General features: G+C 44.9%; 1 long non-coding RNA gene across 1 annotated transcript; it reads right to left on the bottom strand.

The window, feature by feature from the left end:
- Window positions 1-409: 409 nt before the first annotated feature.
- LOC123822532 lies at window positions 410-24,302 on the bottom strand. The gene is made up of 3 exons (XR_006786354.1): window positions 23,911-24,302; window positions 12,321-12,591; window positions 410-793 (listed from the first exon to the last, which is right to left on the bottom strand). It is a non-coding gene; the product is annotated as an uncharacterized LOC123822532 (long non-coding RNA).
- Window positions 24,303-26,049: the final 1,747 nt, after the last annotated feature.

Here is a 26,049-nt window from a genome sequence, read left to right as displayed (position 1 = left end):
TCTTGCATCAGAGTTGTTAGGGTGGTCGGTGACGCAGGCTATGAAAGAATTCGCAAAGAGAAGAAAGTGTAGAGAATAGAATTTTTATTCACCCTCCAAGAAGGGAGAGGAGAAAGGTGTGGAGACATACACCAGCCCTGAGGGGTGGGGGGCTTTGGGCTTTTATTGAACTATAATTGGATTAAAAAAGGGTCAGGGGTGGGGGTAGCTGTTGTGTGGCCCCTGGACTGTTGAGACGTTGTAACACGAGGCTGCAGTTCATTCCAACATTATCTTCTGTCTGTGGCTGTAGTTCTGTCCTTGCTTCCAGTACTTTCCAGTGCTGGGGATGAGCTCAGAAGAGTAAGCTGCCAGTCGTTTTTAACAAGGTCATAGGTTTGCTCTGCCAATGGTGACACAAGAGCGAATGGGGCTGGCTTTGTCCTTTCAAGATTTGCTGCACTAGAATCAAATTTCATCTGATCCTCATTTCTTCCTAGTGATCTGGACTTTCCCCTTAGAGGTGCTAGAATTTTCTCCTTGAATCTCACTGTAGTAGATCTAGGCATAACCTCCACCCTTCATCTGTCTTCTTTCAATCTGAATTTTTTATCTTTTTCTAATCTTGGGGAATTTTACCTCCATTATTTATTTAAATATACATATTTTTGATGGTTTTAAGTCTCTATTGGCCAGAACAGAGTTTTCTAGCTGGGATCAGGAAAATAAAGATGAACTCACTGATACTAATCCTGAATGTTACTTGTGCTAATAAGTTTAGAGTCCAGATAATTTTGGTCTGTTCTTCCCCTACCTGGAAAACAAATTGGATGTGAGTAGACTTCATCACTAAAAGGCCACGTGTATTATATTCAAATATACTCTGTTAGTCTTCCTGTCTCAGCCCTTGTGGCCAACTTTTGCTTCTAAGGTTCTGCTTCTCCCACAGGGTGATCTGTTTGTTAAAAATGTGCATAAAGAAGGTGTTGGTAGGCCTCAACGTGGGAGACTGGAGTGTCTCCAGTGAATAATGACCACGGACTTACTGAAATATTTTGCTTGCTCAGAAACTCTCTTGCTTCTTCCTAGTATAATAAAGAACTTAATTTGTGCATTTCAGTAAAGAAAGGTGAATGTTAAAACCCCCTTCAACTTATACGCAGGGATCATCATCAGTGTGCATCTTTGGGAAGTCAGGGAATACCGGTACAGGCTTGGGCTGGGAACCAGACAGCCAGGGCACCTGGGGGTGGGGAGTTGAGTGGCTCCCAAATGACTCCTAGGGTCTTTCTAATGCTAATTCTGTCACTAGGAGGTCAATTTGACTTTCCGCTCTGGCATCTCCGTGATCTCATCATGTGAGTCCGTGCAATGGAACCATCTTCACTGAGTTTCTGCTTCCCCACCCATAGAGGGGGACGATCCGGAAAACCTCTGAGTCCCCTCCAGATATGCAAAACAAAGGTGGGAGGAAACCAAGTATCTTACAGTTCTCTAATCCTGTGGTGAGGTGAAATATTGGTGATGAGCTATAGACAAATATTCTTAGAGCCCGAGCAATTGATGCCTGCCCCTAAGTTTTAGGGGCTGGTTCAGAATTAGCTTGGGTTCTCATTGTCCAGTCAGTTTGTCATCGTCAGACAAAATCTAGCTGTGACGACCACACAACTGAGTCTTTACAATGAAATCTAAACCATGCAACAACACATCGGGTCGTCCACTGATTTGGTGTCAACCGTGACAGATTTTATACATCACACAGTGTCTGCCATTTCAAAAAGCATAGCAAACTGGTAAAAGAGTTGAACATTTTAGTGCATATTGGTAAAATTTTACAGGCCTATCCTACAGTAGCAAAGTTTTAGAAAAATGTTTTACTCATTTATTGTGTTCCTGAAATAAAACATAAGGCATATTGAGCACATTGGGTTTTCCAGCAGGAGTTAGTTTTTATAACACAAACACTTTTGTTTTCAGAGTAAAATAAAATGTCAGAGTTATAAAGATTATTGTTAACCCATCGATAACTCTGTGAGGAATACTGTGCGTTATTGTCAAGTAAGGTTTTCATATTTTCTAGGCCAAAACTCTTCCTCTGGTCATCCCTCAGGGTAAGAAAAATTCCTCAGTCTCTTTCCTATTGAGTTGTGGGTCTTAGTCAGTGAAAAGCACACTCTTCATACACATACATACATACATACATATATACACACATATATTTCATGTTTGTCTATAGATAATAGGCTGTCTTTAGTGTCTCTCCGAAGAAACGCTGTAGGCATCTGGTAAATGCAGTTCCCCCGTGTGCTGGGCTGCTGTCTGCATTGCAGGATATGCACCATGTCAGTCACCTGCCTATGAAGCACTAGCACACCCACCCCGGGTTATTATAGCTACTGAGAATAAGCCAGTAGTTCTCAAAAGCTCCCCGGAGGACAGTGCTTCTTCGGGCTGATCACCATTGGTACCTGATGATCTTTCCAGTCTACTTCATCTCCTGGAAGTGTTATTTTTCTCTATGTGTTATGCATTTTCACCATATGGAAGAATACACTGGGGGAAAAGAACCCATTATGCTTTGGAAGGCTTGTGAAGTACCACTCATTTTTCATGCCTTGGACCACTATCACTGCCATCTGGAAGATGTCTTTGATCTCGCCAAACATAGGTGATTCCTCTTCTGGCCTACCCTAGACCCAACTTATCCCTTTATTAGAGCGCTTGCCATATTGCTGTCATTACCTGAATCTGTCCCCCCTCGACCTCAGGCTGTGAGCTCTTTGAGAACACAGGCTGTGCCTTATTTATTCTCTGTCCCCAGTAAACAACATAATTCCGGCATATCACAGGCACTCTGTGTCTCGAAATGAATAAATGGATGAGAGAATAGCTAAGTTGAATCTGTTGCCTTTTGCACATGAACATTTTCTCTGCACGGAGATTTTCATGTTAATGAACAGAGATGAAGAACTAACCATTAAGTTAGGTTAATAATAACAATAAAACAACAAAAAATGGTGAGTCACATTGAGTAATAACCATAGTATCAAAATAAATATTATCTAACATCTTAGTATGTGCCCAGCACTGTTTAAGCATGTTATTTACCTTCTTTCTCTTAATCCTGGCAGCAGGGCGGGGACTAGGAGGAGCAGGTGCGGCACCAAGGATGCAGAATTTAAGGGGGCTTTACTCCCACTGCGGACCAGGCATTTGTGTGGCTCTGACAGTGAATGCTTGCCTCATCCTGGCCCCAGCCCTGCCCCGCAGTAATTATCTTCAAAATTCTAGTTCTCATTTTACAGGTGAAGAGCTAAGTTCAAAGAGTTAAAATAACTTGACTGTCCAAGCAGGTAATAAGTGATGGAGCCGGAATCAATCCTAAACCTAAACCTGATGCTGAAGCACAAGCTTTTCACCAGGTGCCGGGTTGAGAACTGGCTGTTACTGGTTCACACTAGATGGGTACAGGACCAGAGAGAAAGCATTTATAGACTTTATAGCAATTTAATATTGCCACTAAAATCAAGTCTGTGATTAATGTATTCATCGCCTTGACCACAACATACATACAAAAGTATCAGCGCACCGTGGACTGGGAAAAGCACACAAACAAAGTGGTTTTTTGGCCCAGATTGTCTGAGAAGCATTGCATTGGGAAATGGAGACAACTGTTTTTAAACAAAATATTTTGTTTCTTTGTAGTTCCAAGATAAGCTGAAAAATAAGAAACTAAGAATGATGTAATAATGTAAAACTTCTCAGTCTTCACTTTTAATCATTTAACTTTCTTTTTCTTTTTAAATAATCTTGGTACCTCATGCACATAAACTTGTGTTGTGTTCATCATAATCTATTGTTGATGACACTGTCTCAGCATCACATGTGACCCTCTTATTTTATTTATTGGTATTGTTATGCTAGAATAGTGTAATGCAAACCCATAGATCACCACCTAACCAGGAATCTGACCAGTTCCATTAACTTACAACTCCCTAAGCATTCCTGCACAGTCCCACCTGTTTCCCTCATCCCTTCCTCACTACTATGTCTTTAAGAGTCGTCTGTGTTGCCACTACGGGTGGTTATGCATGCAGTTGTATGTAGTTCCTTTGTTTTCATGGTGATAATATTTCATGATGTGAATATCTTCCTTGGAATATCTTCCAAGGAATACCTTCCTTGATACACATTTGGATTGTATGCTTTTTCTGTATCTGTTGAGATGATCAGATGCTTTTTATCTTTCATTCCATTAATATGATATATCACATTTATTTGTCCGTGGGTATTGAAATATCTTTGCAACCCAAGGGTAAATCCCATTTGATCATGGTGCATGAACCTTTTGATCAATGTGCTGCTGAATATTGTTTGCTAGTATTTTGTTGAGAGTTTTTGAATCTGTATTTTGCAGAGTATTAGCGTATGGTTTTCTTTTCTTATAATATCTTGATCTGGCTTTGGTATCAGAGTAATGTTGGCTTTATAAAGCAAATTAGGGAGTTTTTTCTCCTCTTCAATATTTTGGAAGAGTCTAAGAAGGCCTGGCCTTAATTATCCTTCAAATGTTTTGAAGAATTAACCTGAAAAACCACATGGTCCTGGGACTTTTTGGGTGGGGGAGGTTTTTAATTACTAATTCAATCTTCTCAGCCTTTTTTAGCCTGCTTACATTTTCAATTTCTTTGTGATTCAGTTTTGGTCAGTTGTAGGTTACTAGGAATTTATCCATTTTCAGTTTTCCTCTTGTAATTGATTTCTAGTTTCATACCATTGTGGTCATAAAATATGCTTAAAATAATTTTAATCTTCTTAAATTTTTAAGACTTGTTTTATTGCTGAACTACCCTGGGGAATATTCCTGTGTGCACCAGAGGGCTGGGTACTCTGCTGCTGTTGGATGGAATGTTCTGTGTATGTTTGTTAGGTTCATGTGGTATAATGTGTAGTTTAAGTCCCACGTTTCATTATTGACTTTTCTGACTGGAGGATCTATCCATTCTGCACTGTTGAAAATGGGGTAGTGAAGTCCCCTGTTATTATTGTATTGCTGCATATTTCTCCCTTAAGATCTGTTAATATTTGTTTCATGTATTTGTGTGCTCCAAAGTTGGGTGGAAATTCTTAACATTGCATGATTGTATGCCTTCACTTGATTCTGCAAAGCCTGCCTGGTTGTGGGCAGCCTCCTGCTTGCTCTCCTCTGGTTGGTGCTGAATGCTCACATTTGTATCCTTTCTCTCAGTCCAGCAGAATTGGGCCAGATTTCTGTGCAGGCCCACTAGCCATCTGCAAAGGCTCACTCTCGCACATGTTTTTAAACAAACATGTTGGCCATGTGGTGAGGGCCCACCAAGTGTTGAAGGTGCCTGTGTGTCACTTGCTAAATCCACAGGTAAGGTGGCCCTAGCAGCTCATGGGTGGGCTCCCTGATGCAGTCTGTGGAGTAGTTAGTCAGGTCCTCACTCTTTGGATGCCCTCCAAGAGCTCTGGCTGCTGATCGCCTAGCTGCTTCCTACCCCTGCACCAAGACATGCTGCACACTTCTGGGAGAGGTAAGGGAGAGGCAGGCTCTGGTGACATCCTGCACAGCCAGGGAAGCTGGGTGATCTCTCACACAGCTTCTTTTTACCCTACGGGAGAAATATCAGGGGCTAAGAAGGTCTCTTTGAGCACTAAGCTGTGGCAGCTTAGGGATGGGTGACAGGGGCAAAGTGGAACTCCTCCTCTTACCCTCTTCAATGTGTCTAATCTCAGATATTTTTTCTACAGTATGCTGAAACTTTTCTGCTGGCCGCCTGGACTTCCACAAAATCACTCTCATTTGTCCATGGGTGCCTGTCTAAACAGGTGTTCTTTGGGCAAAAGATGACAAAAACTCTCATCCTGCTGTGTTGCTGATGTCACCCCTAAAAATGTTTTGAAAGGAGATTTCCATTAATAAAATTTTTATATTTTAGTCAAATTGATCCATCTTACTGAATAGTTATCATTGCATTTTCTTCTTTAAGAAATTATCATCTATGTGAAGGCAAAATATGGTTTCTCTTACATTTTCTTCCAAAAATTGGACAACATTTTTGTTGACACTTAGGTCCAAAGGGAGTTGATATTTGTATATAATGTGAGGTAACAGTCTCATTTAATTTTTTCCATGTGAAAATATTTTTCAGTCCCATTTTCCTTCTTTCTATTCTGATTTTCTGTGCCCCTTTTGCTGTCTGTGAAAATTATAAAAATATATGTGGGTCTGTTTATGTGCTCTCTATTTACCTCCCTCATGGGTCTTATTTTCTAAATAAACCTTAGAGCCAAAGCAATGAATTGCTAGTAGCTGGTGCAAAGAGGCATTTATAGTAATGACCAATTGATCAAGCATTGTATTGGGCAACTTACATGCATTTTTGTCTTTTAATCCCGGCAATCCTATCTGAATTACACACCATTAGTCATATGTCACATCTGAGGAAACCAAAGCTCAGGGAGATGGGGTGACCTGCTTACTTTCAATCACCTTGGAAATCACGGAGGCTAGGATATGAATACGAATTTTGTGCTTTTTATTATACGTTCTCCCCCTTAAATCATCCACATGAAATTAATTCACTACTTTAAGAACTGGAGCGGGAGTAAGATCAATGTAAGAATAATTCTATAATCTAATTTTGTCTTTTCTTGTAGTTGGAAAACATTTTGGAACAGAGGGTGAAGATGAAATATGTAAGCATCTGGAGGCTTGTCCTTGGCATTCGGAAATGGGCTTTAGGCCACAGACTCATTCTGCCACCTACCAGCTGATGGGTGGGGTAGTCGCATGCCACCAGGTCTTTTTCTCATTGGCTGAGGGAGTGAGTAAGTTGGAGCGCATGGCATCATGCTGAAGTGAAAAGAGCAGAATCCAGAAAGAGTGCAATTCAGTTCTGGGACCATTTGCATGTTGTGCATACTTGCAAATTTACTTTCCCTCTCTAAGCCTTAAGTTCCACATCTCTACCATAGGGACATAAACCTCACCTTAGAGGGCTGTTATGAGAATGGGAAACATCTATTAAATGGCTAGCCCAGTGGTCAGCACATCAGGCAGTTCAGAGATTGCAGCTATTTCCTCCCCTTTTGCCTGCTCCTCAGCTACTTCTCACTTGCACCAATTTTTCAAAAATACTTTTCCCTGCCGGAATATTGGTTTGCCAGCGAGATCTTCAACTCTCTTGGGGACCCACATCACTCACCACAAGCCTTCCCACTCTGACCACACACAAAAAAGATCATTTATGGTCTTCCTAGGATGTTCTCAAATGAGAAGCCATCCCTTGCAGGATAGCGAGAAGACTGCAGCTACTTAGCATGATCCTTGGCTGTATCACATGTGCTTTCATACCTTTAATCTTGACTACTTCAGAGGGAGGTTGGAGGATAAGATGTCAGAGGGAAGAAAGATACCGGGGATCCACTAATTCAGCCCACTTACTCTATTGAGGGAGAAGACCTAGAGAAAGCAGGAGACTCACTCCAGGCCACGCAGTGACCTGTGATGGATCTCTTACCTACCCAGCTGCCACTGCTACCACAAACCACCTCTCAACATCCTACTAAAAATGTGACAATTGCCTTCAGTTAAGAATCAGCTGCTCCTACTCATTTGCTATCTGGGTACTACCTTGTCTTTCAGCGTCAATGAAAATGGTTAGTAAAGGCTTAATAGACTTCCAGCAGCAACTACATGCTCTAAATAATAGTCAATATATGCAAAGCACTATCTAAGTGCTCCATAAAACTTAACTCATTTTATCCTCAACAGCCATGCTATGAAGTTGGTGGTATGGTCATTCCTGTTACGGAGATGAGGAGGCTGAGGCATTGAGATGTTAATAGAAACTGCCAACTATATCACCCAAATCAAATCCAAAGTGACATCAGTCATTTTGTAAAAGATGTAAGATTTCTTTTTTACAAAAGATTTTATTTAGTTAGTTTTAGAGAGCAGGGAAGGGAGAAAGAGAGGGAGAGAAATATTGATGAGTGAGAGAAATACTTCTCACATGCATCCAACTAGGGACCTGGCCCACAACCCAGGCATGTGCCCTGACCAGGAATTGAAGCAGTGACCTTTTGGTCCAATGGAACGACTCTCAACCCACTGATCCACACCATTCCAGGCAAAAGGCATAAGATTTAATAAAATTGATGAAGGTAATGTTAGATTCTGCTTGAACGACACAAAGCTGTTGACAAACCAGTAACTGGAAGACACTGTGAACTGAAATGCAGAAGTGAAATAAGAGAAGGTTAATGAGAAAATAGGAGATTTTTTCAACTATTAAATTTACTTTATTATTTTTTTTTATTGTTGTTCTGTTACAGTTGTCCCCATTTTTCCCCTGTTGTTCTCCCTTGCCCTGTCTAACCCCTGGTCCTATTTAAACATCAAAATTCTTTGGGGGAATTAATGAAGTCTCTTTCTTTCTTTCTTTCTCTCTTTCTTTCTTTCTTTCCTAAACATACATGATCTTATTTAATACAATTTTATGAAATCCAAATGTGAATTGAAAAATATTATGGTGTACTGTAGTATAATTTTGCATATAAAATACAGTAAGACTTCCTCATATTCTAAGATTTATCTCATTGTTGTACAACCATAATCTGGTGTCTTTTTTGTGTCCAAGTTTCCTCTTGTCATAAGGACCCCAGTCAGGTTGGAGCTGGGCCCACTGCAATGGCCTTCCGTCAACTCAGTTATGTCTTTAAAGGCCTTGTCTCCAAGTATGTGTTCTGAGGTGCTGGGGGTCAGGATTTCCACTATGAATTTGGGGGGATAAACACTTTAGCCCATTGTCACAAACCTTCCAGAAAAGTCCAGAATGGTGACTGAACTTATCTTTTGAGTGATCTACTAATGTTTACTAATGACTGTTGGTGAAAAACCTGACTAGCAGGTGGGGAAAAATCTCATCACATTATTGTACATCTTTTGTACCTGACCTCCACCTTTTTTCTCATTCTCACTGCTCTGGCCTTGCAGTTTCAGATAAAGTATCACCATGTTCATCCTTGCCCGAGACTCTGCTTTCTAAGGGAAAGGGGTTAACATAGTGCTCATCCAAGGGGACAGCTGAGATAGGGCTCCGGATCTCATGATCTTTTCCTTCTCTTAAATTTGCTACTCATTCGTCAATGTTTTACGGGGTCTGTGATAAGCAAAGCATTGCCAGGCCCTCAAGAAATACTGCAATGAACAAAAAGTAGCCTGGAGTCAGGCACCTACAATCAAGTGGGGGGGATATGACCTCATACAACATCCATATGAAAAAACATGGAAGCATGACTTACTGCGCGAAACAACACCTTGTCTCTTAGAAAGTATATATATATTTTGCAATTTATGCCTAGATGCCAACTTCTGAGATATGCCACTTGGTGGATTAAGAAGGCATTCTATATCAATAACATCCAAATAACTAGAAACTACAGACCAACAAGGCGGATGCAATACCTAAGCTGAATAGTTGTGTTAAAGACCAAGGGCGTGGATACATGTTTGTAACGCAGCCCTTCCTGAAGGCTTGCAAGGCAGCCGAGCGTGCTTTTTGAGTGAGCTGCTCTTTACTAACAACTTTCAGGCAAACCTGGCTAGCGTGATAGCAAAGAAAATAGCACAAAAGCTTAATAAAGTTTTTTTTAAGATTTTATATTTATTTATTTTTAGAGAGGGAAGGGAGGGAGAAAGAGATAGAGAGAGAAACATCAATGTGTGGTTGCTGGGGGTCATGGCCTGCAACCCAGGCATGTACCCTGGCTGGGAATCGAACCTGTGATGCTTTGGTTCGAAGCCCGTGCTCAATCCACTGAGCTATGCCAGCCAGGTTAATAAAGTTTTTATTATACAAAGAACTGGTACCTGGTTAAGAAAATAGGCCAAGGGTATGTACTAAAAAATTAATGGAAAAAATAAGACAATGGCCCATAAATATACAAAAGTATATTTCAATGTCTCCAATTGCTATGTGAAAATAGATGAAAATATTCAATCTTGGAAATAAAGCAACATCAACATATTTTACATAATAATTTGGCCAAACCCAAAATAGTATTACTTAAATTGGCAAGAGTGTAGTGAAATGGTTATTTACACATATTCACTACAATTAGGAATTTAAATTGGTAAAACTTTCTGGAAAGCAATTTGGAGCTAAGTTCAAATGCTCAATTAGTTTAAATTTGTTGAACTAATGCCACAATTTAATTTCATTTATGTATCTTAGGGAAATGAATAGTTATGGCCCAGAAAGCTCATTACAGAATTTATTTTCTTTGTATTTGTACCAATGTGTTTAAATATAGAAAAAGAATACAAAGAATAGTATCAGAAGCATTAATAATGTGCTCATTACAAAAAAAATTAAAGAGGTGTGGAAAAAAAAGAAGTGGTTTGAATAAGTGGTAGGATTCTGAGTGATTCTGTTTTTTTAATGTTAAAGTTTCTATTTTTTTCTATTCTAACATTATGTGCGATAAAATAAGATTTAGCATGACTTTGTTCATTCTTTTGATTCTTCTTCACAGTTGGAGTTGTATTCAAGAGCCCTTATTCCTAGAGACCTAGGTTCAAATGCTGACCCCTCAGCCCCAGTGCAGCCTTAGCAAGACTTTACCTAGCCAGGTCTCACACCCTTACCTGCAAAACAGCAGTAACTATACTGGAGTTGAAGCAGTTGCTCTGAGGTTCGGTCAAGGTCACCTATGTAAAGTCCCTTGTGCATCCCAGTTACTAAACTAGAAGCTCTTTCCTCCATCCTCCAATATACATCCAGGTGGGTTAGGGGGTAAGTCCACTTTGGGTTCCCTTGGGGGGTGGAGTGGTCTCTGGCCTGAACTCCAGAGCACCTCTATCTCAATGAGCAGACACTCTGGTTGCTAACGTTGCCTCCGTGGAGGACGCCGGCCTTGGAGGACTCGCGGGCTGGGGCTGTGTGTGGCACTGTGCTGAGGGAATTTCCTCAGGCCGAGGCAGGGCACCTTTTCTATTTCCCAGACACCTCTGCCACTGCCTTTCATCCCAGGGCCCGGGAGAAGGGAGTTTGATTGGACCTGTCAGCATCTCTAAGGAGGCCACTTAAGAGTCATTTGAAGAATTCCCACACCCAAGAGCATTTCAGAGCAGCTGGGAAGACCCAAGCAACCTTGACTCACAGGCCCAGGCCTGGCGTATGCCTGCTGGCTTCCAGTGCAGAAGAGTCTGGTCTGTCCGGGATTGTCAAGGCGCTTCTCCGTGAATGAGTTACTGGTTTTGCAGCTCATCACGGTAGCAATAAATTCCACACAGACTAATCAGACAGGGGGTCCTTTTCTGCGTGAAACATCATCATTGATTATAATATTGATGAATATAATGTGTAGAAAATAATATCAAATAACAAACTCTTCTTATGCTCCAAGCACTCTGCTGGAAGCATCACTTACCTCATGTCTAACCTTCCACAAGATATACAGAGTCTGGAGCAAATAACACCCCTTTTCATTACAAAATCTTTTGTCACAAAATCATAAGCACATAATTCTGTAACATAACAATATCACACTCAAGCACTCCATATGACATTTTAGGTGAAATGTTCAAATTGCTGCCCACCTCGTGTGAGACATTCACGTACCCTACCAACCACACTCAAGCAGATTTTACTTCTGTCAGACCCTGTATATTACAACCTTGCAAAATAAGAATTATTATTCCTCATCTATTTAGAGATGAAGAAACTGAGGTTCACAGAGGCTGAATGACTGGCTTTCCAAAGGTCACTCGATGGAGGAGGCTTGATTAAAATTTAGGTCTATTTTATTTCAAATCCTGTGCTTTTAAAGCATGACTCTGACTGCCTCTTAGTAAACATAAAGATAGTCTGAATGGGGAGAAATATGGGCAGTCACCAATATTAAGAGCCAAGATATGGGGAAAAAAAGCCAATTTCCCTGGACTGATGTTTGAGTTAAAAGGTTCTTGCTGGTATGAGCCACAGTTAAACCGGCACCAATTAGAGTCAAGTGTAATGAAAAATAAATACAGCTGAGCTGTTAGACTAGCTGCTATGGTCCAGCATCTGTCAGCACTTCTATTATACACTGAGTTTTTCAAGGAATTATAAGGGCTGTAAAAATGTGTGCTATGGTGGAACTTGGCAGGGAAAAAAAGTTTCCATTTGAAAAGCTTTTCAAACAAATTTTCTAAAGTTTCAAAAAATTAGGTTTGACACTTCAGTCATGAAGTTAGCAACCATTTAAATAGTCTGACACCTTTTAATCAACCGCTGGAGTGAGAAAGGAGGCAGGAGCGGGACACACACCTTTGTGGGAGTTCCGCGAGCCTCCGTCAGGGGCCTCCGCCTCCGCGCTTTCTCCTGGACAGTGTCCTCGGTGTCCACGGCAGCAGCGGGGTGCCATGGTCCAGGGGACTGAAGAGCAGGCTGCGAGGGCCCAGCAAAGACCCTGGTTCCCGATGCTGGGCAGACATTACGTCGAATGCACCAAGGTGGTCCTCAGAAACCCAGTGCAGACCGGAGCTCAGCTTCGGTGGAATGATCTCCAGGCTGGAGGCTGACGACCGTCACGGTGAGGCTGTGGGAAAGGGGTTGGAGCTGAGGGGGTCGGGGCCAGGGAGGCTTGAGGGGATGTAGGGGCTGTGTAATCTGGTTGCAGATAAAGGAGAGTCAGAAGGTCTTGTTTTCCTTTATTCAATTAGGAGAACTCTAGACTTTTAGATAGAAAACCATTGTGCCACGGTCTAAATGTTTGTGTTCCACCAAAATTCCAATCTTGAAACCCTAGCTCCCTAAGGTGATGGTATTAGCAGGTGGGGCCTTTGGGAGGTAATTTTTCATGGGGGTGCAGCACTGATGAATGGGATTAATGCTCTTACAAGAGACCCCAAAGAGCTCCATAGCCCCTTCTGCCCCGAGAGGATGCAACCAGAAGTCTGTGACCCGAAAAAGGACCCTCAGCCCATCTTGCTGGCAACTTCATCTTGAACTTTTGGCCTCCAAAACTTTGAGAATTAAATTTCTGTTGTTTGTGAGCCACCCAGTCTATTGTATTTTGTTACAGCAGCACAAGCGGACTAAAACACACGATGGGGCCTTTAGCCCGAAGTGCGCGCTGCCTAATCACTGCCTTAGTTAATATGATTCTGGGTGGCGCATGTCAACTAGCGCAGGAGTAACAGGGTAGAAGCACCGTGTAAACTTTGCAGAGCTATGCCGATATACTGAACCACAATCATAATGAATTATTTGCTGATTCTTTCTGAAGGGTCCTTTCCTAACAGCCAGGCATTATAAAGGGGAAAAGCAAGCAAGACACATCATCTACACACAAAACCCTAAAGAGCAGGTGCACTAAAAGACATATGGATAAATGCCCATGTCCAAGGCAGAGGGTGTGGCAGCCAGGAGGCAGTAGGCTGGAAACAAGCCTTTGCCCCCAAAATTTTACCAGGAATGTTCTGGGAAAAAGAGTTACCATTAAATTCCATCCAGACATATCCAGGGTCCTCCTTCATCCAGAATCCCACCATTGTCTATCACTATGGCCAGGCAGGGTCTTGGTGTTGCCGGCCGTGGTGGGTTCGCAGCTAATGCCAGAGTCAGCATTCAGGTGGGGTTTCTGCATTGCGGGGCTCCCCACGGAGCTTATTAAAGTGCAGAGACTCTGGTTCTCTTCACAAAGATTCCTACCCTGGAAGTAACGGCTCTGGAACCCGACCTTCTAAGAAACTTTCCAGAATGCTCTGTTAGACGTGAGCCACATGGCCACACTTTGAGAAACGCTGAGTTTAGACTTCTCTGACATAGCCACAGGAACACAACATGTCAGAGCTGGAGATCTCCAATGTAACTTGCTTGTTTCCTTGCTGGGAAAGCTCTGTCGAGGCGAGCAGACCGGTGTTCACCGAACAGGTAGCTGGAGCCCACGCTGCGTTAGCCTCCCACCCAGGCTGTCTCACGGGAACCTCACACTGGGTCCAATCCTTCCACCGAAGGCACTGAGATACGTGCAACTTGGGATCTACACATTAAGCTGTCTCTGCTCTAACAATTGGCAGCTGAAGTCACAAAAAGTAAAAACAAGGAGTCAGGAGCTACTGTATATTCCTGTGTTCCATGTACAATGGAGTCCTAAGAGCCATCTACCAATTATTTAATTTGGGGGATTGCTTCTTTTATCATCCCTCAGGAAGTACTTAAACGTCTACCTCTCTCGGCAAGCTCCTTATCTTACTCCAGCCTTTCACTCTTAAAGAAATGCCTGCTCACAGGCAAGCTCTGAAACAAGATCAGCCAATCATGTGTCATGGAAATGACATCGGGATTGCAGGGGCCACATGTCCTCAGGGCCTGATGGCCCGCACTCAGAAGGCAGTACCAGTTAGAATTTAGTTTTGCAGTTGTACTCAAAGGAGAACAGGGGTCCAGGCTGTAGCACGTCCCTGATGCCAGAGAAGCTGGCACTTCTGCCTGTTGGCTGCTCAGTTGAACTCGGGTTAAGCAAGTGGCCATGCATCGGCTCAGTGACCCTGTCAGTCGTGTTCGTGGTCTGCTCCCATCCTCCCTGTCAACTTGCATAACCCTGATGGTTAGTTCTATGACACGTGACTAGCTGGTCCTGCTTCAGAGCTTGCTGTGACAGACACAGTAAGTCAATGTGAAAAACCAGTGAGCTGGTGGCTCACAAATGCACACAAGGAAAAAAACAGAGGTTTAATTTTTTCCTGCCTTCTCAACATTTCTTTCTCTCTGTAAATGTTTGGTTGGATGACCTTAAGATGTGTTATCTGGATTTACAGGGTATCGTAGGACCAACATACAAGCTACTAGTCCAATGTGGATAGTAGGCTTTGGGGAAAATTGATTTTTTTTCCTGAATTCATTCTGAATATTTGAAATGTACACTCGTACAGTCTTTCAGACCTATCCAAGTGATGCCTATGATGTCGTTATTGTGTACTCATCACACATTGCTGCAAAAACTGGTATTGTAGACCTATTTTCTGAGATCTTTTAAGCTAAAATCACATGCAAGAATTGACTTTGCAACTATTAGTTTTGACACCTTTTAGATCTGTATGAAAGTGTGTTGTGTTGATGCAGCAAGCCAATGAGCGCAGCATTTCGGATATTTAGTTTTATCTTTAGTTAAACTGTACCTGGTGTATTCATTTATACCATCTACTATATGACACAGCATTATAGTATGTAAACTTTTGTAATATTTATTTCCCCTTTGTATTCATTTTAAGCATCTATATAAATTGCTGTATTGTGGTTTAAAAAATTCCTGCGCTATTGCTGCTCTTTATTCAATTTCTTCATTAAGAAAATTGCCACCAAAAGCCATAATCTCCCTCAACTTCCTCTCCACCAGCCACAGATTTATCTACACCCACCTCACTCTCAACGTCCTTTAGTCTTTAAAAATGGGCTCCCTTTTCCCCTGCGGGAAGACCTCTTTCCCCTAGCCTTGAACTTCAGTTTTCCCACTGTACTGAGTTCATTAATTGCCCACTATGCCCACCTGTGTCTTAATCATCATTTTATCACTCTCTTTTTGGATTATAAACATGTCCAAGCCTCTTTGGTACTAAAACATAACCTCTTTTGATATTGTATTTCCTTTTAGTCACTGTTTGACCTCTCTTCTTTCCCTCTCCAAACTTCTTGAAAGACTGTTCTTCATTCTTATCTTCCATTCGCTGTTGAACCCATTTCAATTTGGCCTCTAGTCACTTTCCTTTAGTGAAATTCATTTCACTGAGACTACCAGTGATGCACCTTTTGCCAAATTCCATAGGTAGTTTTCAGTCATCCATCATTTATAAAATAGAGATATTAATATTTATTTCATAATGTTGTTTTAACAATTAGTGTATAAACATTTAATAGATAATTTCCTTTCTCTTTCTCTTCCACTTCCTCCTCCTCGTCCTTCTTATTGTTACTGCCATTGTTACCATTATTTCAGGGCCTTCCAGTTGTACTTGACACCATCAACCATTTCATTTTGGGGGAAACTCTTGAATTTTATGACCTCATATTGTCTTAATGCCCCTTGTCCTTGACTATCCTTTGTTCCTCATGCCCAACAGTCCCCTCTGTCTTTTTCTTTCCCAAATAATCTACCTTTGGTCCTTTTTTCATCTTACTGTTCACGCTTTCCCTGGGCAAACTCTTACATTCTCTTTCTGCCGGTTGCCATTGACATGCCGATAAATCCCGTGTTTTCCGCCTAACCCAGACAGGCCCCGAACCGTGCGTCCAACCTTCCTGCACTGAGGAGCTTGGCACATCCGAGACCCTCAGGACTTGGCTGGCTCCAGAAAGCCGCAGCCAGCTTCCTTCGTCTGTAGTAAAGCCTGGGGCACGGCAGCCTTGACTCGGACAAGCCTGTGTGTGTGTGTGTGTGTGTGTGTGTGTGTGTGTGTAAGGGAAAGCTCTAGGCTCCGCTGCCTTCTGTTGGAGAAGGAGCACATTTGGCAAAGTGGGGCCTTGGGCACAACTGCCAGATGGCACACAGCCACCTGGAGAGGAAGGGAAGAATGAAGGAGAGGAGGCGCCTGCGCTGTCCTCAGACAGAGGGGATTAAGAAAGTGACCTGGAGGGCCTTGGGCCTTATCTGTCAGAAACCATCACGGAGACAAGCTGAAATGTAAAAGCCCGAGAGACTCAAGTGGAAGTTTGTTTCCAAGTGCAATTCACAATGAAAATATCTCATATGCTTAGCTTTCAGCTTTCCATAAATGTGGGCAGAACGTTGGCACGTGAAAATGCCACATCCCTAAATATGACATAGGACAAACATGTAAGTGTTCCGATTCTGGATTTAGACAGATCTAGGTTCGAGGGTTGGCTCCTCTCGCTAACTTCTGACTTTGGTAAAGTGATTTAACATTTCTGAGACTCAGTCGTCCCTAACATGTGACAAAAGTTGCCTCAAAGGACTCGTCGCTCAATTCAACATCTATTGAGAGTCTGAGAAGCCCCTGGCACCACGATAGGTGCTGACGTGCCCTGGTGACTCAGACACGCCCCTGCTCTCAAGGACCTGGAGAACAGAGGAGGGTCCTGACGCACTCGGGAAGGGGGTGCTTTTGTGGCCCCAATGGGTGCAGACAAGGAGTCCGGCATCTGCTCAGGCTTCTGGCACTGAGCACCAGGAAGAGGGTGGGGATTCAGGGGAGATCCAGGCCCAGAGCAGGAACTATATAAGCTCAGTTCCGACCACAGAGAATGTGAGGTCCGTGCAGCAGTGATGAGTAGGACAGTAGGGCCCGGTCGCCTGGAGAAACTTTGCAGTTAGAGAGAAATAGTTGGAGTCTTTAGGACAAACAAGTTCTGCGAAACCCCAGAATGGGTGATAATGCTCAGAAAAAGCGTATTCAAAAGGCTAATGTGAATCTCCCAAAACAGTGCCATAGAAACCAGGGCCAGCGGAAGAGGAACTACGAGAGGGGTCATCACACAGATTAGAGGACACGCTGGAGATGTGGGACTGCAGAAACCAAGAGATGTGAGAGAGTCAGTTTTTAATTCATTCAAGGAAAAGGAAGAGGCCAAAATACACCAAATAGCTCCGCAGCAAAAAGGTTTTGGGGAGGTAGGCAGGAGCAGTTTCAGAGTAACCAGGCTGAAGGCCTGCCCTTGGACAAGAGAGCTTTACCATCTTCTAACAGGACAGACGGGAGGGAGATGCCAAGGACTAGAGGTGCAGGCAAGCTGGTAGGTAATTTGGCCAGACATGGTAGGACTTTCTTTTGTTTTCTAATTTGTGTGTGACACTGTATGTGACCTTTGCCAGGGCAAGCATGTGAGTCTGGGAGTGTGAGGGGCACTTAATGTGGGCTCTGGAGACAGGCCTGAGCCAGGTGCAGGAAGCTCAGAATATTTCAGGTGCCATCGCAGACCCAGAGGGGGAGACAGATTACAATTCGCAGTGACGGCAATCTGCTGCACCTGGTACTCTCTGCATGAACACAGTGCACTCCGGCTGTGGCTCAGAGACTAGGGCTGGCTGGCTGGGTCCAGGGTTTTAATGTTTCCAGATGAGTTTAAAGACGGAACGACCAAAGTTAGGACAAGCTGATGGAGTTCAAGGGGCTAAGAAATAGGAGGTGTCCATGAAGTCAGATAAACAGAATGGTGAAGCAGTGAGAAGAACCAAGAAAAAACCCCAGAAGGGTTTAGGCGATGGCGGTCCAAGGCAGACAGGTCTACACTCAGGTTTCAGAGCTGGCACAGCTCCAGGTCCCGGAGAGTTCCGGGTCATGAGACTGGGTGGCTGAGTTGGTAAAAGGAATGGTGGGGTGGGGCGGGGTGGGGACTGAGCTGATCCAGGTCCCAGACAGTATGTGCAGGGTTCCCGGATGGTCTTTCAAGAAGGGGCTGCCCACCAAGATCCTGAGTGGAGATCTTCAGGGTGAGGAGATTCTTCAGGAAACTGCACAGCTTGTCTGGGAGAGTCAACATGCATCACCCAGGTATTGGAAAAAGAGGGGTGTGAGCCCATGGGTACGTGCTGGGGACTCTACCTTCGCCCATGGGTGCCTTGGCCATGTGATGCTTCTCAGAGCATTTCTTGGGGTGCTATGCAAACCAGCAGCTCTCCAGACTCCCTGCCTGTGCCGATGCTGGACTGATCACATCACCTGCTGTCCAGGTACAGCCCCTGAAGGCTGCAACCCATCTGCCACCAGAGCTTTCAGCAGAGCCCTGGCCTCGCGGGTGAGAACCTCGACCCCCCAATAACCAGGGCGGGCTGGTGCCCTCGCTTGCTAAAGGCTACCTTTTGGCATTCAAGGGCACATCTTGTTAGGATTCTGAATGAGCATGACCATAGAAAGAGATATTAGGACCCTTTTCTGGAGACATTGGGACATTTTAAGTCCTTCTAAAGGAATTTGAATGCTTGGCCCCACCCTGGAGTCCACACCCAGGGGTGGCGTTCCGAGGGCAGGCCCCCGTCTGAACCTGATAAATGGGTGAATGCAGAGAAGCAGCCTCAGCCACTCACAAATGGAGCTCGGTTTAAAGTTCAAGGAATACCTGGAGGGTGACTGTTTGTCTCTGACCAACACTCAGCGCAAAAAAAGGTTGCACTTTTTTTTTCTAAAAGGCAGCAAATGTGGACAAATATTAGCTCTTGGAAATAAAGGGGGAAGTTATTCATTCACTCAGCAGCATTTTCCAAGCCATCAATCTTCCGGGGATTTCTATTGCTTTAAACATCAAGGTTGTTTATTTGGAGCAATTTCTAAGAGAATAAAAGTACCTTTGCCCTTTATCTGCTGTCATCAAAGCATCCATTAGGGGGCTAGAGCCCGTGGGGAAGCTCAAGGGATTATTCGGAGAAGTCTTCTGCAACACACAGGAATTCTTCCTTTTCTCCTCCCTGGTGTGGCCAGTGAGTTTAAACTGCAATCCGAACGGTTGGGTTTATTGTCAGGTTTAGACCATGTGAACAGGACTTTGTTCATGGCAAACCCATGGATGAAAACATTTCTAAGGGGCCTGGAACAAAGGCCTGGTGGCCTGGAGAAATGGTTTGGTTTCTGCCAGTTCTGTGAGTCTCGGCGTGCCAGTGTGGTTCAATGGAGTCCCCACAGCCGGCAGAAGACCCGGGGGTCATTTTCCAGCTGGAGGTGCCCGGGGGAGATCAGGTAAGGGGCTGCCTATCTCCCACCCTGAGCAAGGTGAATGCTTGCTCTGCTCCAGATGCTAGAAGTGGGACGAGAAAGAATTGGACATGCGTGGACCCTGTGGGTAACTGCGTGTACACACACATGTGCACACACACGCTCAGCACTTGTGCTCTGCCTAGAATACCCACCTCCCTCCTCTGCTCTTCCTTAACACCTTGCACTCGTCTACCTTCCAGGACAAACCTCGGGTTTTCAGACTCCGCAGAACACCCTCCTCTCCGGTATGAATGGCACAGAGAGGCAACAAGGGCCCTTTCTGTGGGAGCGCTAGGCTACCCCTGGTCCTGCTCCCCCAAAGGGCCCCCTCTGAGCTCCTGGGGAACCAGGGCTGAGAAACTGGTGCTGCCTGGAAAATGCAAGGGTAGTCGCCCTGTTTTCTCACCCTGGGCATGTGAGAAGCATCCCTGGACTTCCTCCTGAGGCTGCAGTGTTTTGCTGTGTCAGCCGAGTGCCCCCTGCTCATAGAAAAGCCAGGGCAGCAGTTGTCCGCACAGGTGCACACACACATGCCATACACACACCATGTGTGCATACACACACTCACCATGCCCCACAGAGACACACACAGGCACACCACAGAGATATGTGTACACCCACACCACACAACACACCCCATAGACACACAGACATACTATGGAGATATGTGTGCACATGCCATACATGCACATGCTACCCACAACATAGAGACACACACAGACACATCATAGAGATATATATGCACACACGCCATACACATGCACATACTCCCACACCCCATAGACACACATACACACCATGGAGATATGTACATACATCTTACACAAACCACACACCAATATCATATGTACCACACACCATACCGTACACAGCATAGAGATACACAGACAACACAGAAACACCTACCTATACCTCACAGACATCCACACATCTATATTTATACATCATATATACATGCATGCATCATTTATATGTATACACACACCAAAGAGACATGTACACACTCACACAGGTTAGAGAATATCACACGTTCATATACCACAGGGAGGCATATGCATACCACGGATACACCACAAAGATACACACATAGCTTGGAGACAGCTACGTGCACCGAACACACAAATGCAGGGATGCCTACACACACGCCCCTTCACCTCTGTTACAAAGACAGAAAATACACCGACACCTGAGTGTGCAAAAAGGCATGAACAGACAGGCGCACACAAACATATGCCTGACTCCTTGGGACCCCCGAGAACAGACACGCCATGTGTGCACACTTGCACACGCCCAGGTAGCAAAGCCCCGGAGGGCCCGAAGGCAGCTCGTGCTGGAAGTACTTCCGGCAAGGCCCAGACCCGGAAGAGAGAAGGTGCAGGCCTGCCACGCCAGGCTCGGCTGGGGAAGGCAGGCCGTGTGGGAGTGGGATCGCTCCGGGCCCTGGGGGTAGTCGGGGCCCCAGAGCAGCAGGCCCCAGATTGGAAGGGGGACTCCCCTCCCATGATAGGGTGGGCGAGGACACTAGACCAGAGAGGGTGCAGGACTCGGAGCCCTGCTGTATGGGCCTCAGCTCAGACCCTGGGGCTGACTTTCTTTGTGGCTTTGAGCAAGAATCTCCCTCTACTGAGCCTCAGCTTCTGCCAAAAGCAAATGCAGAGGGTAGGGGCGGGGCGCTCGGTGGTGGTACCCAGCCAGCTTGCGGGGACCAGACTCTGAGTGCGCAGAGGGTGTTGGTGGGTGCTGGCAGCTGGTGAGCCCCTTGCCCTGTCACGGAGTACCAACATTTCACACACTGAGTGTTCAGGGTGTGTGCGGAGTAAGGCTCGCTGAGTCAGTGAACCGAATTGCACTTTCTGGTCCAGTCCTTGGCTGGAAATTCTGTGCCCAAAGGGAGCGCCACAAGAAAGTTAGAGCTGGTGGTGTGTGTCATGGACGAGACATGTAAAGGCAAGGCGATGGAGTTCCCAGGAAGGGAGGTCACCTCTTTGAAAAACGGACTTCTGGAAGAAGCTGCATTCGAGGTGGGTCGTGCAGGGTAAATGAGGCATCTTGCTTTCTATCTGCTAGCCCAAGTTGCTGTGGCTACTCCGTATCCGGACCTTCAGACCCAGTCTTTGTCATGTGCAGAGTCCCGTAGGGGGCCATCTGAATTTGCTTGGCTCATTCCATTTTCCCTCGGCCGATAGGCCTAGCTCCCAAGGGATTGGATGCTTCTTCTTACAGTCATTGTATCCCTAAATAGAACGGGCAGGTGCCTCTAGGAAGTCCATGCTCTGCTCTGCACACAGCGCCTGACAACCCTTATCACACTGTATCATGCCCATTCATTCCCCTATGTGTCTGTTTTCCTCTCTAGGGTGCGAGTTCCTTGCAGCGGATGATCTAATCATCTTCATTTCTCTCGCTCCTGGCCTGCAGGAGACAGGAGGTCTCCAGAGAGGACTTGCTGAGGGTGGAAGGAGGGAGCAAGGCATGCTGGGCTAGCTGGGAGCTGGTGGCTTGGAGCTCCCTAGATGGATGGGCACCATTCCCACCCTCCACTGGCTTCTGCGCATGGTGGAGGGGATTGGTGAATGGATGGGGTTAAGGGATGAGATTTGAGTTGCTGCTGGAGGAGCAAGTAGAATTTGGGGAAGCAGCCTCTTGTATCCAGATGTGCACACCACTAACAACAAAGAGGGCTTGTTTTCCTCTCTTGTGGAGGGTGGAAAGCATATTTAAAAATAGAGCTTGGGCTCCCAGCAAAATCTGACCGCTTAGAAAGCGTGTTCTGGTGGATCTTTTGTTGTTGTTGTTGTTTAATTTAAAGAGCATTTTCCTAAACAAAATGTATGATTACCATAAGAAGATTTGATTATTGCTCTTATCTTCTTCCCACCTCATCCTTAGGCTTTCCTGAAAATAAGAGGATTATTCACGCAACGACTAAAGTCAATAGTTTCTTGAGCTGAATGTGTGCATTTGCCTTGAGCTCTCAGCAAATCGAGAGCCTCACTGGTTCAGTCCGTGGAAATGCTGGAGACTCCGCCGGGTCACTGCGGTTCTCCTGTGGGCTGACAGACACCCTCAGGGACACCGGCCAGAGAGCGGCAGGCAACAGGGGAGCCCAGACGGCGTTTTGTCCGGTCTAAGACTGGGTAGGTGGTGGGATGTGTCAGATGGTCCTCAGACCAAACCTTGACTGCTAGTTGGACTAGCTATACTCCTCTTTGAACGTCTGTGAACCTCTTTTATAATCTGTGAAATGGGAAATCTGGCATCTAAATGGGAATAATTACGGCAAGTTTTAAAGATATGGTATTGGTAGTATCCTAGCACAGTACCCGGCCTACAGCAGAGGCTGAATAGTAGCTTCTATTATTATTACTTATTTTATTTGAGTGAACAGCAAGTCTTAGAAATTCATATGGCATTTGGTTCCCAGGGTTTGTAAAGAATGCAAACCTCACTTTAAGAAGCTAGGAACTATTTTGTCTCCATGAAATTCACCACAAACTGTATTGTTCCTTAAAAATATTAAATTCACATTAGTCTGTTATATAATTTGTAATAAAGACACTGATTTGATCAAGTTTAAAGTTTAAACCAGATGCAGTTTTTCGGATTCTAATCAGACGTAATTGGTTTGTGTTTATGCACAAAGGTGTGGGGGTTTATAGTGACAGGATACACTATACATACAGCTACAAATATATGTCACACTATTATTTTATGACCTATAGTCATACTGGTAACTATCGGTACTGCGTGGGCTTAGCTAATGGTCACATCCATTTACTTCACATGCCAACTAAACCGATTCCAGTCAGGTTTCATATAGAATAAAATCGTATATAGAAACATGAATAAATATGCGCATACTGTACAGATATATGTGACTGAAAAAATATTAATAAGTGTTCATGCCAGGTATAGAATTATTTTCCCGTGCCCAGGTTTCAGGAGAGCCCATTGTGGGAAACAAAATAAAGCACTAGCCCCGATTTCAGCTCCCGTGGGCTGAGCGAACCTGAACGATATGCAGGGGCAAATTCCAGAGGGCCAGAGGCCCAGATCGCGTGGAGCGTGTTTGACCCAAAGCAGGGCTGCGGCTTGTCAGAACATGATTAGGTCCCGTAACCCCGAGGCTGAGGGTCGCTTGACCCCAGGGGACCACTCCGTACAAGAAACTGGCAATCCACTCAGCGTGGCTGGGAAGTTGCTTCACTTACCGATTTGAAATCTGTCTTTCTGTAATTCCTGGCCATTTCCTTTCCTTCTTCTCTCCTCCAGGAGACTGCAAGAGCAGGTCACGACCTTTCTTAAATGCAGGCTCAGCCCCGCAGAAACCATAAAGATAACTGCCAGCCCTTCAAAGCTGGTGGGATCCCTGATAATTCCACAGAGGATTTTGCCGGCACTTGTGGGAAAGAGGCTTTGGGGAAGCTGCTGGGCTTATCCAGCCGGGGGCTATTGCGAGGACTGGCCATGGGTAAGACAACAGCTTCGGGGGATGACAAGGCACTTCAGAGTGACACCTCTGCTGGGGACACCTCAGGGAGCAGCTCCCAGGGGAGATTTTTCAGAGCACGAGTCTAGAGGCTGCTTTCTGGGAAGCATGTCGCCGAGGAAAGCCTGTTTCAGGTGGCTGAAGGGAGTTTTCCAAAGTCCACTTTTGGTGGGGAATGATGGGAGTGGGGGAGGGGTGAATGCAAGTATGGACCTAATCTGAGAACTCACTGGGAAAACATTTCAGCCCATCAGCAGTTGAGTAAGCTACTGCTACACACTGCATACATATATGATGTGTTTGTACAGATACACGTCTCACGTATATCAATAACAGAGTTTATATCTTGAGCTCCTGCTGTGCTCTCAGCACTTTAGTATTTGTTACCCAATTGACAGCCCTGGCTGGTATAGCTCAGTGGATTGAGTGTGGGCTGCGAACCAAAGCATTGCAGGTTCAATTCCCAGTCAGGGCACATGCCTGGGTTGCAGGCCACATGAGAGGCAATCACACACTGATGTTTCTCTCTCTCTTTCTCCCTCCCTTCCCCTTTCTAAAAATAAATAAATAAAATCTTTAAAAAATATTTGTTACCCAAGTGAATCCTCGCAAAACCCACTATATCAATATCGAGCCCACTGTACATATGAAAGGACTGAGGACTTGAGAGTTTAGCCTGCCAAATACAAAGCTGGGTTTCTGTCCTGGGCCTTCTGGTTCCAACTCCCAGTGTTCCTACTGCTGTAGTCGGTAATCGCGACTTCAGCTGTGCAGTGATTGAGTTTAAAACTGTGGACACGTCCTCCTCCTTGCTAAGGCTCCTCTGAATTATCTGCTTTTAAATGACACTAGATCAAATTATGAAAATGCATGTGCATTGCGTGGAAACAAGAAGAGTCGGAGAAGGCTATTGTTGGTCTCTAAAAGCCACTTAGTTCTGCTTGCTAATAATTAGAGCTTTTTATATACCAGTGCTTATTACACACCTAATAATATAACGATGTATCAACAAATGTTTGTTGCCTATCTGCTGCGAGCAGTCACAGGGGACGCAGCACCGAAGTAATTTACAAACGTCCTTGTCTTCCTGAAACTGACGAGGAGGGGATAAGTGATGAATTACCAATGACCTCGTTTCCCTGAGGGTGTTTTGCTTGCAGGTGGAGAGAACTCAGCCTGACCTCACTTGCACAGGGACCCAAGCTGCCTCACCTGTCCAGGGGAGGGAAGCGGAGAGGCCTGGCCTCGGGACTCGGGCGCTGCAGCACCAGACTGGGTTTTCTTCCCGCCCACCATGGCTGCTCCTGATGAATGGGCTCCATCTGCTTTCACTGGCCTTTGCGGTTTTGCCTAGATCATGCCTGCTGCTCCTCCCAGGCCTCACATTGTTCAATGTCACTTTCAGAGGGGGAAGGAGTCTCTCTCTCGTCTGTTTTAAAAACCTGAGAAAAGGCACAGATTGGCCCATTTTGTGTCATGTGTTTATCCCGATATCCGCAGAAGGTGGGGTGGGAGGCTGCATCTCTAAGAAGATGCCGCTCTCCTGTGAACATGTGGTCACTCGGCTCTTCCCAGGGGAGGGCCGTGCTGGGCAGACAAAACATGCCCACCACAAATGGTCGTTTCTTCAATACTGTATCCCATATCTACAATGGGCTTTCATGCACGGTGCCCTACTCCAACCAACCCCATCAACTTTGCAGGGCAGAGATATTATCCACATTTGACAGATGAGGAAACTGATGTCGAAAGGGTAAAGCTGGGCCTGAGGTCACATGGCTAAGCTACTGAGTTGGAATTCCAGTGCTGGTTTTCTGGATTTAAATTTCAGATCATGAAAGAGACTGAAAGTCCTGCTCAG

Source organism: Phyllostomus hastatus, unplaced genomic scaffold, assembly GCF_019186645.2.
Source record: "Phyllostomus hastatus isolate PE091 unplaced genomic scaffold, TTU_PhHast_1.1 phas_contig_402, whole genome shotgun sequence".
Lineage (NCBI taxonomy): Eukaryota > Metazoa > Chordata > Mammalia > Chiroptera > Phyllostomidae > Phyllostomus > Phyllostomus hastatus.
This window is presented reverse-complemented; position numbering and strand designations above follow the sequence as displayed.